Source organism: Saccopteryx leptura, chromosome 5 (genome assembly GCF_036850995.1).
Source record: "Saccopteryx leptura isolate mSacLep1 chromosome 5, mSacLep1_pri_phased_curated, whole genome shotgun sequence".
NCBI lineage: Eukaryota > Metazoa > Chordata > Mammalia > Chiroptera > Emballonuridae > Saccopteryx > Saccopteryx leptura.
This window is the reverse complement of record NC_089507.1, coordinates 36,149,263-36,162,352: the sequence shown is the minus strand read 5'-3', so window position 1 is coordinate 36,162,352 and position 13,090 is coordinate 36,149,263. Positions and strand designations below refer to the sequence as shown.

Here is a 13,090-nt window from a genome sequence, read left to right as displayed (position 1 = left end):
CAACTCTTGTAAAAACAAATATTCATATTTGAGGCCAAATTATTAAAACACAAAAATTTGAAATGTTTTCTGTAATGCAAAACTAGGAAATCCCAAAAAGTAGGTCTGTGGGTCAGCCTCACTCTATGTGCCCTTCCATACCAGAAGCAGGAATCTCTTTACCTATAAAATGGGTATTAGCGCCATCTTCATAAAGACACTGCAAGGATGAAATGTGCTGCTGCTGCAATGAGCTCAGAACAGTGCCTGGCACACCGTGAGCCACCTGGGTGCCGGCTGTGATGTCACAAGGTGAGTAGGAAAGGTCTGTGCCACCCACCCAGAGGAAGAACTGCTGAGGTTTTGAGCTCTCTCCCCCACAGTTCAAACCAAACCCAACTTACTAATTAAGCTACTTAAAACTAACCCAATGGCGTGCCGGGTGGATCCCGGTCAGGCGCATGCAGGAGTCTGTCTGACTGCCTCCCCTTTTCCAGCTTCGGAAAAATGAAATAAATAAATAAATAAATAAATAAGTAATAAAACTAACCCAGTGAGTGCCCAGAATCACCGCAGGGAGCTTGGAAATAATACAAGTGCCAGGACCCCGATCCAGATCAATGAAATAAAAATGGGGGGTGGGGGTAGTCAACATTTTCTCAAGCAGCCCAGGTAATTCTCATGTGCAACCAGAGTAGAGTTCTGTCCCCACCCTGGACTCAATCCCCAAATTGCTGCCAGCCAGGCCATTCCTGGAACAACTCGGCACAAAACAGACAAGAATCCAACTCATTCACAAGTATGTAGAAAGGTAAAAAAAAAAAAAGATCAAGACCCAGGGAAAAGATTACAAGATTGAAAAGTCAGGCCAAAATGAAAAGAAACAAAGTAGCAGTGACGAAGGTGTCAACGTCATTCTCATCAATAAATATTTGCTATTTACAAGGCACAAAGCCAAAGAGTATGCATAGAAAGGGAAAAATCACTAAGGGGCGGGAAGCAGGTCATCATCGGTGACTCAGCATTTTCCCTGAACACAAGATCCAAAATTAAAGCCATCCAAGCACACCGCTGCCAGCTCTCTTCTAACTCACAGGACCATACTAGAGGCTATGGAGAGGAACCTTCCGCACCTCACCTTCCACCTCGCCAGGCCTGGGCCTGCGGGAGACATGGCAAAGGCGTAGGCCACTTCAGGACACCCAGTCTGGCTGCACTCCAAATGTGACAAGTTACAAAGTGCTCTAGATTCAGTGTCTGCACCCCACTCTCCCACTGAAGAACACAGACTCACTCCATAGTGCAGAGTAAAAATTCATTCTTTAACCTCATTCATGCTACCAGAGCCCAGATCTAGATTTAAAGAGCGCAGCTTTGATATCAAAAAGCCCTGGGTTTGAGTCCCGGCTCTGGGTCATCCCAGCTGAGTGACCCTGTCCCTAGCCCAACCTCATGGTATCTCAGTGTACCCATCTGTATAGCTGAAATAACAGGACCCACTTCACAAGGCTATTGTGAGGATTAAATGAGATGATGCTTGCCAAGCATTTAGCAGAGTGCTGGTCCATTACTGTGCACTAATAAAAGTTCATTATTTTAATCCCTATTATTATTAAGAACATGAAAGAGCCTAAAACTGACTGAACTTAGAAGATCAAAAAGTAAAGACAAGCAGAAGGGATGACAAGGTGATGGATCTTTAAAATTCTGACTTCAATAGCCAGTTGCCTGGACAACTATCCTTCTCAGCTTCCTGTTTAACGAAGAACAAGTAATCTGTGGTCTAATTTTGGGAATGACATTTGTAGAAAGAGATCTTAAAGGAAAAAAAGATTTAAATTCACCCTCAACTACAGAAAAAGAAAAATATTTCAAAGATGTTACTCAAAAACTACGTTAGCTCTACCAAAAGGTAAGTTTTACATTTTCTGGCTGTTCTGCAATGTTAGGTATCTTCTATATTTTAAAAAAAATACTATAAAAAGTGTGTGCTTAAAAAATATTTAATGCACATGCCAAAAACAAAATCTAAAAAGACTAAAAGTGAGCTACAATAAAGTATGGAAATATGCATTTTTGCCACAATTAGAATCTGTTTTTAAACACCTATTGTTGTGGCATGTCAGACGGCAGAAATGAAAAGCAGGAAAAAGGGAACCACAGATCCTGATCCTATTGGGACCCATCCCAAGAACCAAAAGCAAAACAGAATCCTATCAACTGCCTCTGCTGTCATCGTTGGTTGGCCAGTGACAAAATATGTAATTCCAATATACCCACATTGTTACCAGAATGTTTTTATGAAAAGCACAAATAAAATGTTGAGTATTACTTCATTGGCAGCGGTGGGTCATCTAAACCGTGGAGTCAGAATGTCTGAGTAAGACTCTTAATGCACCATTTACAAGCTGTCAAGAGTTAACCTGAGAAGGTTAATTAAACTTTCTGCCCCTCAGCTTTCCCATCTGTAAAATGGGGATAATAATAGTATACACCCTACTTCAGAGGGGGTTGTTGCAAACCAGTTGAGGAGGCCAAAAATAACCACCAGTCCCCTCTCCCTGCACCCAGTCCCGATTTCTCTTTCCTTCTCTCACTGCCTGGTGCCTCTCTTCAGCCCCCGCCCCCAAGTAGCTGCAGCCCGCCCTTCCCCCCCTCTCCTCTCCCCTTCACTGGGCCATTCTGCAGCCACAGTCCTAGGGACTCACACCCATGCTGCTCCCACTGCCCGAAGAGCACCCTCCCACCTTATCCCCCAGCTGCACAGAGTTCCTTTTCCTCATATAATAAAACTTCAAAAACTAAACACACACAACAGTTGCTAACCCTTCCCTGAAGCCTCATTTTAATGACTCCATCCTTGTACCCAATGCGCCCTGAGCACCCATCTAACCCAGCAGCCACAGCCCGGTACTTGAACTGTCCATTACTACTCTGCCTCCAGCACTTAACTGCTGGGGGGAGGCTCCTTAACACAGGGCTCCTGCTCAGTCGTGTTTGTTACAGCAGGGCCTGGCAACAAGAAAACCTCAAGTGTTCGGTGAACGGCTGAGTGAGGAAATGCCGCACTCCCTGGTGGTTCTGGTCACCTCCTGCCCTCCTCAAGCTCTCCTTTTAAAGTCTGAGGAGGAGCTTGTCATCACCATGGATCACTAGCAACAAAAACAGAAGTGCCGAGCACTTCTCTAAAAACCTTGTGTTTTATCTCCTTTAATCCTTGAGATCATTTTTTATCTTTCCTCCTCCTCCTTCCTCCTCAGCCAAACCCTAGCTCCATTCTAAGCACCCCAGGCTCTTTGCTGCTCCTCAAATACAGGCCTGCTCCCTCTCAGAGCTTCTGCCTGTGTTCCCTCGGCCTGGAATGCCCCTCCCCTTATCGGTCTTAACTTAAAATCTTAGTGAGGCCTTCCCTGATCATGCTATTCAAATATTCTCCACTCCCTCTCCCCTCTCCCCTCTCCCCTCAGTTCTAGAAGTGCCTGTGCTCTCCCCTTCCCTGCTTTATTTTTCTCTACAGAACTCATCCCCATCCGACATACTACATGATTTACCTATGGGATGAAAACTTCACGAAAGATGAAGAACAGGGCCTGGTGCATAGTAGCTGCTCAATAAACATTAGCTGACTGACCAACTTCCTACCCTGCCATGGGTACTTCTTATACACGAGGCCTCTAAAGCACACACAGAGCAGCTGAGCAACCTACCTACACTCACACAGCTAACAGATGACAGACGCAAGGACTTGAACCCATTATGACTTTAAGACCCACACTTAACTACAATAAAATGCTTTCCGGTCTCCCAATTTGACCCAGATAACAATTACCGTATTCCCCCATGTATAAGATGCACCTTTTCCCGAAAAATTTTGGGTCTAAAAACTGGGTGTGTCTTATACAGAGGTTGTAGATTTTTTTTTACTTGCATTTCCCACTTTCTCACACTTGTTTTTGCACTCATTGTTAAAGACAGTGATTCCTCATCAGACACAGATAAGGACAAGCTAGTGGATTGGAGTTTTGACAGTGATGAGGAGTTGTATGAATTTTATGATGAATAAAACAAGTTCAGAAACTTTATGTAAAACTTTTTTTTTCAAATTTCAGGCCCCAAAATTAAGGTGCGTCTTTATACTTGGGAGCATCTTACACATGGGAAAATAAAGTAAAAGACATCATCACATCTGTGGAGCAAATCCTAGCATTATGACTTCAGGCCATAGAGAAACAAAACTCATCCACTGAAAAACCTTTCAAGAGAACAAGTCATCATCTAACTCTAGACCAGGGGTCCCCAAACTACGGCCAGCGGGCCACATGCGGCCCCCTGAGGCCATTTATCCGGCCCCCACTGCACTTCCGGAAGGGGTACCTCTTTCATTGGTGGTCAGTGAGAGACGCAAAGCATGGCATCGCTCACATACAGTACTACTTCCAGTGACGTGGGATGCACGCCTCATGGCTCCGGAAGCACGTCATATCACTTGTTAGGCTAGCAGTGACAAATATGGAACTGGACACTGACCATCTCATTAGCCAAAAGCAGGCCCGTAGTTCCCATTGAAATACTGGTCAGTTTATTGATTTAAATTTACTTGTTCTTTACTTTAAATATTGTATTTGTTCCTGTTTTGTTTTTTTACTTTAAAATAAGATATGTGCAGTGTGCATAGGGATTTGTTCATAGTTTTTTTTATAGTCTGGCCCTCCAATGGTCTAAGGGACAGTGAACTGGCCCCCTGTGTAAAAAGTTTGGGGACCCCTGCTCTAGACAGTTCATGTGGTAAAGTATTAATTAACAGATTTATAATTTATACAGCAGTGATAGTTTTTCTTTGGATTTAATTGTTCAGTAAAAAAAAAGGAAAGACTTATCACCTCTCTTTATACTGTAATATTCCCACAAACAGCAAAATAATAAAAAAAATGGGAAAGACTAAGATGATATATATTAAAAGTTAAAAATTATATTGGGGCCTGACCTGTGGTGGTGCAGTGGGTAAAAGTGTTGACCTGGAATGCTGAGGTCGCCGGTTCGAAACCCCAGGCTTGCCTGGTCAAGGCACATATGGGAGTTGATGCTTCCTGTTCCTCCCTCTATTCTTTCTCTTTCCTCTCTCTGTCTCTTTCTCTTGCTGTGTCTCCTCTCTCTAAAAAAAATAAATAAAAATGTAAAAAAAAATAAAAATAAAAAAATTATATTGGGAAGTAGAGAAGCATAGAGTAGGAGGGGCACAGGGAACTTCTTGGGGGTAATGACAATGTTCTGTATCTTAATTTTAGTATTGGTTGCACCGGTGTAGTTATTTATCAAAATTTATCAAACTGTATACTTAAAATATGTCCAATTTTATCTATTTATGTCTAATTTTATAACATGTAACTTATACTCAGTAAAGTTGACTAAAAAGCAATTAGTACTAAACAGATATTCCACCAAAAAGAGCTTCAAATATTATTTCCACAGTTAATATGCCCAAGTCAGATCCAAAAAGATGCAGAAGTTACACATGAGCTCCTGAACACACCACCTTTCAATTTTTTTTTAGAGACAAACAGGTGACTACCGAAAGACAGCAGTGCAGAGTTCCACACAATGAGACCAGGAGTGGGGCTGCTGTGTGGCTCTGAGCCCTTTCTGACCACCACCAGCAGGGCAGCCCCCAGCTGACACTGCCTGTGTGCTCCTTCAGTCCTAAGTCACCTGGAACCAGGACTCCTGGACCCTGAACAGAGTCCAACCAGGCAGATCACTGCTTCCCACAAAAAGCCTCCACGGGAAATTGACCAGTGACAGGTCTGAATGTTGAATTTGTCGTCTTAGCTGTGAGCATCAGCAATCAAATAGCTGATTTAAACAGAAGAGTGATTTGCTTGTCAAAGGCTACAAACAGCTGACAGAATCTCTAGGAAATCCACAGAACCAAGCAGTTCAGCTACACAACCAAAACAACGCCTAAGGGCACATAGCAGAGTGCACCTGTCCACACGGCCCGGGGACCAGCCTGGCACCGAGACCAAGGCCTCCAGACTCTGGAAATAGAAATCCCCTCCAAACGGCCTGCAGGCGCCCCTTGCTACTCCCAGCACTTGCCTCCAGGTTCAGAGTCATACCTGGGGTCGGCGTGTCTGAGAAGCCCTGCCTGAGAAAACAGGAATTCCCCGATCAGAGGAAAAGCCAGGTGCCTGCCCACCAGACACAAATGGACCGCACACCTGCTCTGCCAATACTGCTGAAATACATCAGCAGGTAAGGAAAGGTTTTCAAAAAAATATTCTCAAGGAAAAAAAATCCTAAAGATAGAACTAAAAAAAATCATATCCAGAGGTAATGCTATTTGAAAAGAGTGCAATGTTTTTCATATTATTTAGTATTTTACTCAGTATATTAATTAGTTTCAAAAACTACAAGCCTACCTTCCTAGATTGAAAATATCTCATTAACAACATTTTCTAAATAAAGGAAAAAATCAAATTTGAAGCAATTTGTCTGCTTGAACACTGAACATGAAAAAAATATATCCTTAAAGCTGAAATAGTCATGCAATAATGTAAAATGCTTGATTCTATTTAAAATGTAGTATTTTGATTCTTTCTTCTACTTAAAACATAAGCCACAAACAATAACCTCTTTGATAGCCACAAATACTTTTAAATACATATTCTGCTTAAAAGACTAATTCTCAAGAGGTGCTTCGAACCTGAAATCTCTGAATAAGGAAAAAGAACAAGCTTTGAAAACCTATTAACACTTATTTTAGCTGACCAACTATAAAAAGATATCAGCAATAATGTCCAATTCTCAGAAAATTCATTTCCAACTAAGAGTTTACTTTCTAAATGAAGAAGGCTTTTCATCTATCTCAATGCATTGTTAATATTCAGAAATAAAACCTTAGGACCAGAATTGGTCATAAAACAAAAAAGAGGGAAAAGGCAGAAACACTCTGGGCCCCTTAATGTCAGACCCACCAAGCTCTGTATTAGGTCTCTGCACACAGGACTGCTACAGGCCAGATCTGAAATGGACAGGTGGACTTTCCCGTGCAGACTCCTGGTTCCTCAGTACATTACTAGCATTTTATTCTCCCTCAGAGAATTCCTCCCCGGGCCCTGGCTGGTTAGCTCAGTCAGTTCGAGCATCATCCCAAAACACCAAGGTTGCAGGTTCAATTCCCGGTCAGAGCACAAACAGGAACCAACCAATGAACGCACAACTAAGTAGAACAATAAATAAATGCTTCTCTCTCTCCCCCTCCCCCTTTCCTCTCTCTGCCTCTCTAAAACAATCAATTAAAAAAAGAATTTCTGCATGCCATGGACATTCCTCAAAACTGACATGCATACACTTTAAAAGACATATCATTTAAACTGGTTTGTATATGGCTGACTTTGTAAAAATAAAAGGGGGGGGGCAGAGATAAAAATGAAAGTTTGTACTCCCTAAAGAAAAATCTGAAGATAAAGAAAGACAACTAGAAGCATGCTGAAAAACAGGAGGAAGAATTAAAATTTTCCAGATAATTCACAAACCAACCTGATTTATCAATGTCACCCCATTGAAATTAATAATAATTAAAAATATCACTAATAAAGATATTCACCACACACAAAAAAAAGAGTAGACCAGTTAAATTCAATCCAAAACATATACAAGGACCTAAGCAGGACAAGATGCTGGACAATAAAGTGGATACTAAGAAATAGTCCCAGATCTCAAGGGGGTAATAACCTAATTGGGGAAGGGAACAACAAGCAGCTATTGTTACATAAGAAAATGGCGACTAGAAGTAAACAATACTTCAGATATTCAATGGAGAGAGAGAGAATCTTCCTAGAACAAGGGAACAAGGAGCACAAAGAACAAAAGTTCCATCATGAAGTAGCAGTGAGGGCAGCGGGTAAGGAAGGAAAAGTCCAGGGGAGAAACTGAACTTACATTACAGAAACTGGTTCAACCCCAGGTTCTGAGTCTGTATTTCAGTAAGCAACTGACAGCCCTCAAGGTTTCTGGGTAGGGGAACTGAAAGGAGAAAGATGATTCAACTGCTGATGGAAAAAGATAGTTATAGAAGGCTGAGACAGGCAAAAGGATCACTTGTATTATGAGAAAGGATGGATCAGACCTAAAACGATGGCCACAGACACAGGAGAATACAGGCATGGGAAGAGATGCCACCTCTCTATCACTACTGAACAGGGATGAGAAATGTCTGTTTCTAGCTTGGGTTATAAAGTGAATTGCTTCATTAACCAAATGAATAAAATGAATTGCTTTTGTTTCCCTCTTTGTTTTGCCTACTACGAAGCTAGAGCCAAATATATGGCCTATTTCAAATATATGGCAAGCATTTATGTGCAGCTTGTAAATCTACAGTTTATTTTCCTTCACTTCACAAGACTTATCTCTAATTATTTTAGAATAGGCAGAAAACAAACATAAAAAGATTGAGACCAAACCTGAAACAGCTAGACAGAGTAGCTGGCTCAGGCATACAACCTGTAGGCTGCCAACCCAGAAAGTTCTCCTGACCCTTTTTCCAACCTGACAAAGGCCGCATCCCATAACAGAAGCTGAAAAATGCCAGATTTCACCTTCTCAACCTCCCACACAAGTAGCAGTGGCGTGAGATGAGTTCTAACTACTGAAAACTGCAGAAGTCTCCAAGGTGACTTTCTGAAAAACACTCCTCTCTGATAAGAGGAACCTGTATGTAAATAAACTCCTTCCCTACCTATCTTAGACAGGCGTAATGTCTGGTGCTGCAGCAACCACTTTGCAAACATGAGGCAATGAGCCTGAGACTTGATAAGCCAAAATATTAAGAAGAGAGGAAGAAAAGGATGCAAAGAGTGCAGATTCTTAAAAGTTATCATTAAGATGCTACACCAGCCTTTGAGCCTAGACAAGAGTACTTATCTAGACTTCTTGCTACTGGACAATAAGGTCTATTATTTAAGTCTTTCTTCGTTTTAAGAAAGAGAGAAGATAGGGGAGAGAGAGAGAAACATCGATTTGTTGTTCCACTCATTTATGGGTTGATTCTTGTATATGCCCTGACTGGAGATTGAACCTGCAACCTCGGCCTATGGAGACCATGCCCTACCAGTGCCAGCCAAGGCTATTTAAGTCATTTTTTTTTTTTTAAAGCAAGAACAAGAGAGACAGAGAGATGAGAAGCATCAATTCATAGTTATGGCACTTTAGTTACTCATTATTTCTCATATGTGCCTTGCCTGGGAGGTTCCAACTGACCCTGTGCTCAAGCCAGAGGCTTTGGGCTCAAGCCAGAGACCTTGGGCTTCAAGCCAATGACCTTTGGGCTCAAGCCAGTGACCCCAATCAAGCAGGCAACATGGTGCTCAAGCTGGTGAGCCTGCACTAAACCCAGATGAGCCTGTGCTTAAGCCAGCAACCTCAGGGTTTCAAACCTGGGGCCTCAGTGTCCTAGATTGACACTCGATCCACTGTGCCACCACCGGTCAGGCTTAAGCCATTTTTAATTGGGCAGTTGCTTGCCAAAGGCATACTAACTCATACAACAGAGGTCATCACAAGGTCAGTTTCTGATAGGTTGATTTTTAAATTGCTGAGTCAACAAGATTATATTATTGAGATGAGAAGAATGCAAATGTTTATTATGGTCAGGAAAAAAGCAGTAAGTTAGTAAGAATTTCTAAGCAGCAAAGATAAAAACAGAAAATGATTAATAACATTTGAAAAAGTGTGATCACATGTTAGGAGGAACAATCTTCTTGGAGAGAGGTATAGAGAAAGAAAAGAGTAAATGTACAGAAGTGCTTTAAGGTGGAGAAAAATAAGAAGACTTTCTTTTCTGGCAATGTTATAAACAATATTATAAACATCCTTCCTGATATAAAAGAATCCACAAAGTCTGAGTAAAGTGTAAGAAACATTAGTTTAAATGCATAGCTAAGTTCATAAGAAAATAAAGGACCTCCCCAAAGGCCAAAAATCAAAGAACCGAAAAACCAAGCAGAAAGTTTAAGCTGATAATGTATAGAAACCCAGGGTTTGGAGGGCTGGGGGGGAAGGGGTACGGTAAAGTACATCCGCCCTTTAAAATGAAATAGAAAGAGGGAAAGAAATGAGTAACCTAATAGTTTCTTTAAAAACACCAGTTAGAGCATCATTTGGAAAAAACAAGGTTGAGGTTTTGATTCCCAGTCAGGGCACATACCGGAAGTGACCAACGAATGCACAATTAAGTGGAACAATAAATGAATGCTTCTTTCTCTCTCTGCTCCCCTTCCTTTCTCTGTCTCTCTAAAATCAATCAATAAAAATAATAATAAAAACAAAAAACACCATCTTGAAGACAATTACAACTCTTGTTTTCAATCTCATACATTTTTATGAGAGCAAATTCCAGGATTAAATGTACATTTTTAAAAATATGTCCATATTACAAACTTATGTATCACAAAGGGTCCCCTGGATATTTCACCATAAACAAATAAGATAGATATAAATTATTTCCCCCCAAAACCACACATTGCCCAATTTCTCAGCCATTATGAAAAGAACTATCAGTGAATCAAGTACATAAATTCAGTATATTTGTAACCATATTAAAAGGTTCACAGATCTTAGGGCTCTTTGGTAAAATTTTTATCATTAGGGTCATTCAAATATTCTTTTAGTGACTATGTTACCAATAGTTTCCAAAAACTCACATAAAAATTACCTGTCATCTCTGAGCTAATCTTACAGCCCTATAGATTAGTTTTGAATCACTGCATAAATGGTAATGGAACCCACAAAGGCTGTGATGTTTAGGGAGTCGAGACTAAGAGAATGGTCTCTAATACTAAAAAGGCAGATAGAAGGAATTATAGGCCATAGCAAAAAACAAAAACAAAAAAACATGAAAACCTCTAAGGGTCCTCCACTGAGTTTACCTTCCTCTAGTTTCATTTGCTTCCCATGCTTCTTTTAAAACTGAAGACATATATTCCCATTATTCATCTTCACATTTTCACGCTGGCTTTATGAATAGGTCCACCCTAAATTCTATTAAGTCACCTCCAAACTCAACTCAAGATCATTTTTCGAAGTCCCCTCCTTCATCCTTGGAGACAGTCCAATAAATACAAACACATAATTTATATTATCTTCACAAGGGTTAAATTTGTCTCCACTGTGTTCCCACATTTATATAAGGCTGAACCTTTGAAACTAGTGTTTACTTACAACATAAGCCACAATAAGTACACCACCCTAAACGCTGCTTTACATTGTGTTGCATCCTGAATGTTTTACCCACAACTTAGTGTGCTTGATGGTTCAAGACTAAGCATTTATTCCACAAATAAGGCCAGCAAATGCAGGGGGAAATAATCAAGTCCGGAATCAAGACCCCAAGTGTGAAAGGGCTGCATTTGACTTGGTTTTCCCCTCCCGCTGACAAAAGGAAGGAGGTCTGTCTAGTGACCCTTTTCCAGTCCCAGGGGACACAAGAGCCTCCCGAGTACGCTCTGGACTCCTCGGGGGAATAAAGCACGAGTTAGCAGAGAAGGGAGGCTCCAAGGGGCGCACTGCATTCTGGAACTCGTTTCCACAGTTACCCACGTGCACCCAACCCAACCGCGCCAAAGCCTACAAGTCCCAGAATTCCACACGACCGCCTTTCCCCTTCACACCCGGCAACTGGAGCCAGACCCTAAGCCCCTAAAGCGCTCTCTCCGCACGCCCTGGAGGGGTCGCGTTCCCCCCCGCGCTACGCGGGGCCTCTGACCCCACACTCCCTAGTAGGGAAGCGGGTTCAGAGGCACCAGCCTCCCAACCGGACTACCAAATATTAGAAAACTGCGTCACAGACTGCCAAATTCAGGGACCACCAGAGACTCCGACACCTTCCCTGCGCAAAACCCTCCACCCCGCCTCCAAGGCCCGACCCCTCCGGCTCCGGCCGCGGAAAACCCGCAGCCCGCGTCCCTGCCCCGCCTCCCAGTTCTGCAGCCGGAGCCCGCGCCAGCGCTGACCTCGCTTCCCGCCGCTCCGGAGGAATCGCGGCCAGCACCAACCTCGGGGCGCCCCCCTTCGCCCCCTCCACCTCAACCCCGCACCCCCGCGCACCCCGCAGCACAGAGCTCTCCCCTCCAGGGACACTGCCTTAATGGAGGAAGGAAGAGACACCTCCCCCAAACACACAGTCTGACACCTAACCGCCCCACCCCCAAGCCCCACACAGACGAAATCTGGACTTGACAGTCCATCCCCTGCCCCGGCCCCTCCCTATCTCCCTTCCCTCCCAACTAGCTCTTCACCCACACTGCACCTCCTTTCCCCCTGCCCCCATCCTATACCCCATGCCCTCCCCTCCGTCCTCTTCTCTTACTGCCAATTACCCTATCTTCCCAACACCTGCTCCATCCTATTACCCCACCGTGGACCTCCTTTCACCACTCCCAGTTACCCCATCAGCCTTCCTATGCCCCTCCGCCTGCCGGACTCCCCAACTAGCATCCCCTCACACCCCAATCCCTCCCACCATCTCGCTCTCCCGTTACATCAGCCGCATCTCTTTGCCCGCCCTCCTGCCCCGCTCGGCCGCTGCCCCCATTCCCCCACCCCATTGTTCCCCCCCACCCTAGCCAACCAGCCCTTCTTCCCATTGTCCCCGCCCCCGCGCTCCCCCTAGCACTCACCCGCCTTTCTCACCAAGCCACCCGCACCGCTCAGCCCCTAGGAAATCCTCACCCCTGCGCCCCCCGCTCTCTCGCTCGCTGCCTCTCTCTCCCTCCGGTGCCACCCCCTGGCCCTGCCCGCTAGCGCCCGCCACCGCTTCCACCTCCATTCACCCCAGACACTCCGGTCCCGGCCCTTCATCGCACGTCCCGCCCCCCACCCCCACTGAAATGAAGCCAGTCCCCACCCCCCTCACCTCCGCCCTCCCCGAGCAGGCCAGCCCCTTCCCCCGACGCCCGCCCCCGCCCCGCGCCGCCCAAGGCGTCACCCCCCGCCCCGGCCCCGGGAGGGGCAGGGGTGGCTCCCGGGCAGAGGCTCCCGGCGCGTTTCGGGATAGGAGACGCGAGCGCAGGGACTGCGAAACCCGAGTGGAAAGTGTTGCCAGCCGCCGGACCCC

General features: G+C 44.2%; 1 protein-coding gene across 7 annotated transcripts in view; it reads right to left on the bottom strand.

Moving 5' to 3' along the window:
* Positions 1-13,090, bottom strand: part of DCUN1D4 (defective in cullin neddylation 1 domain containing 4) — a 97,878-nt gene that overhangs the window by 84,634 nt on the left and 154 nt on the right. Inside the window, exon 1 of one of the 7 annotated variants that reach the window (XM_066384758.1) lies at positions 12,807-12,825. The exons of 4 other annotated variants lie outside the window; for them this stretch is intronic. The gene's annotated coding sequence lies outside the window, so the exon portion shown is untranslated. Of the gene's footprint in view, positions 1-11,987; positions 12,059-12,653; positions 12,757-12,806; positions 12,826-13,090 lie in introns of those variants that run through there. 2 more of the 7 variants (XM_066384759.1, XM_066384757.1) reach the window with 2 other exon arrangements.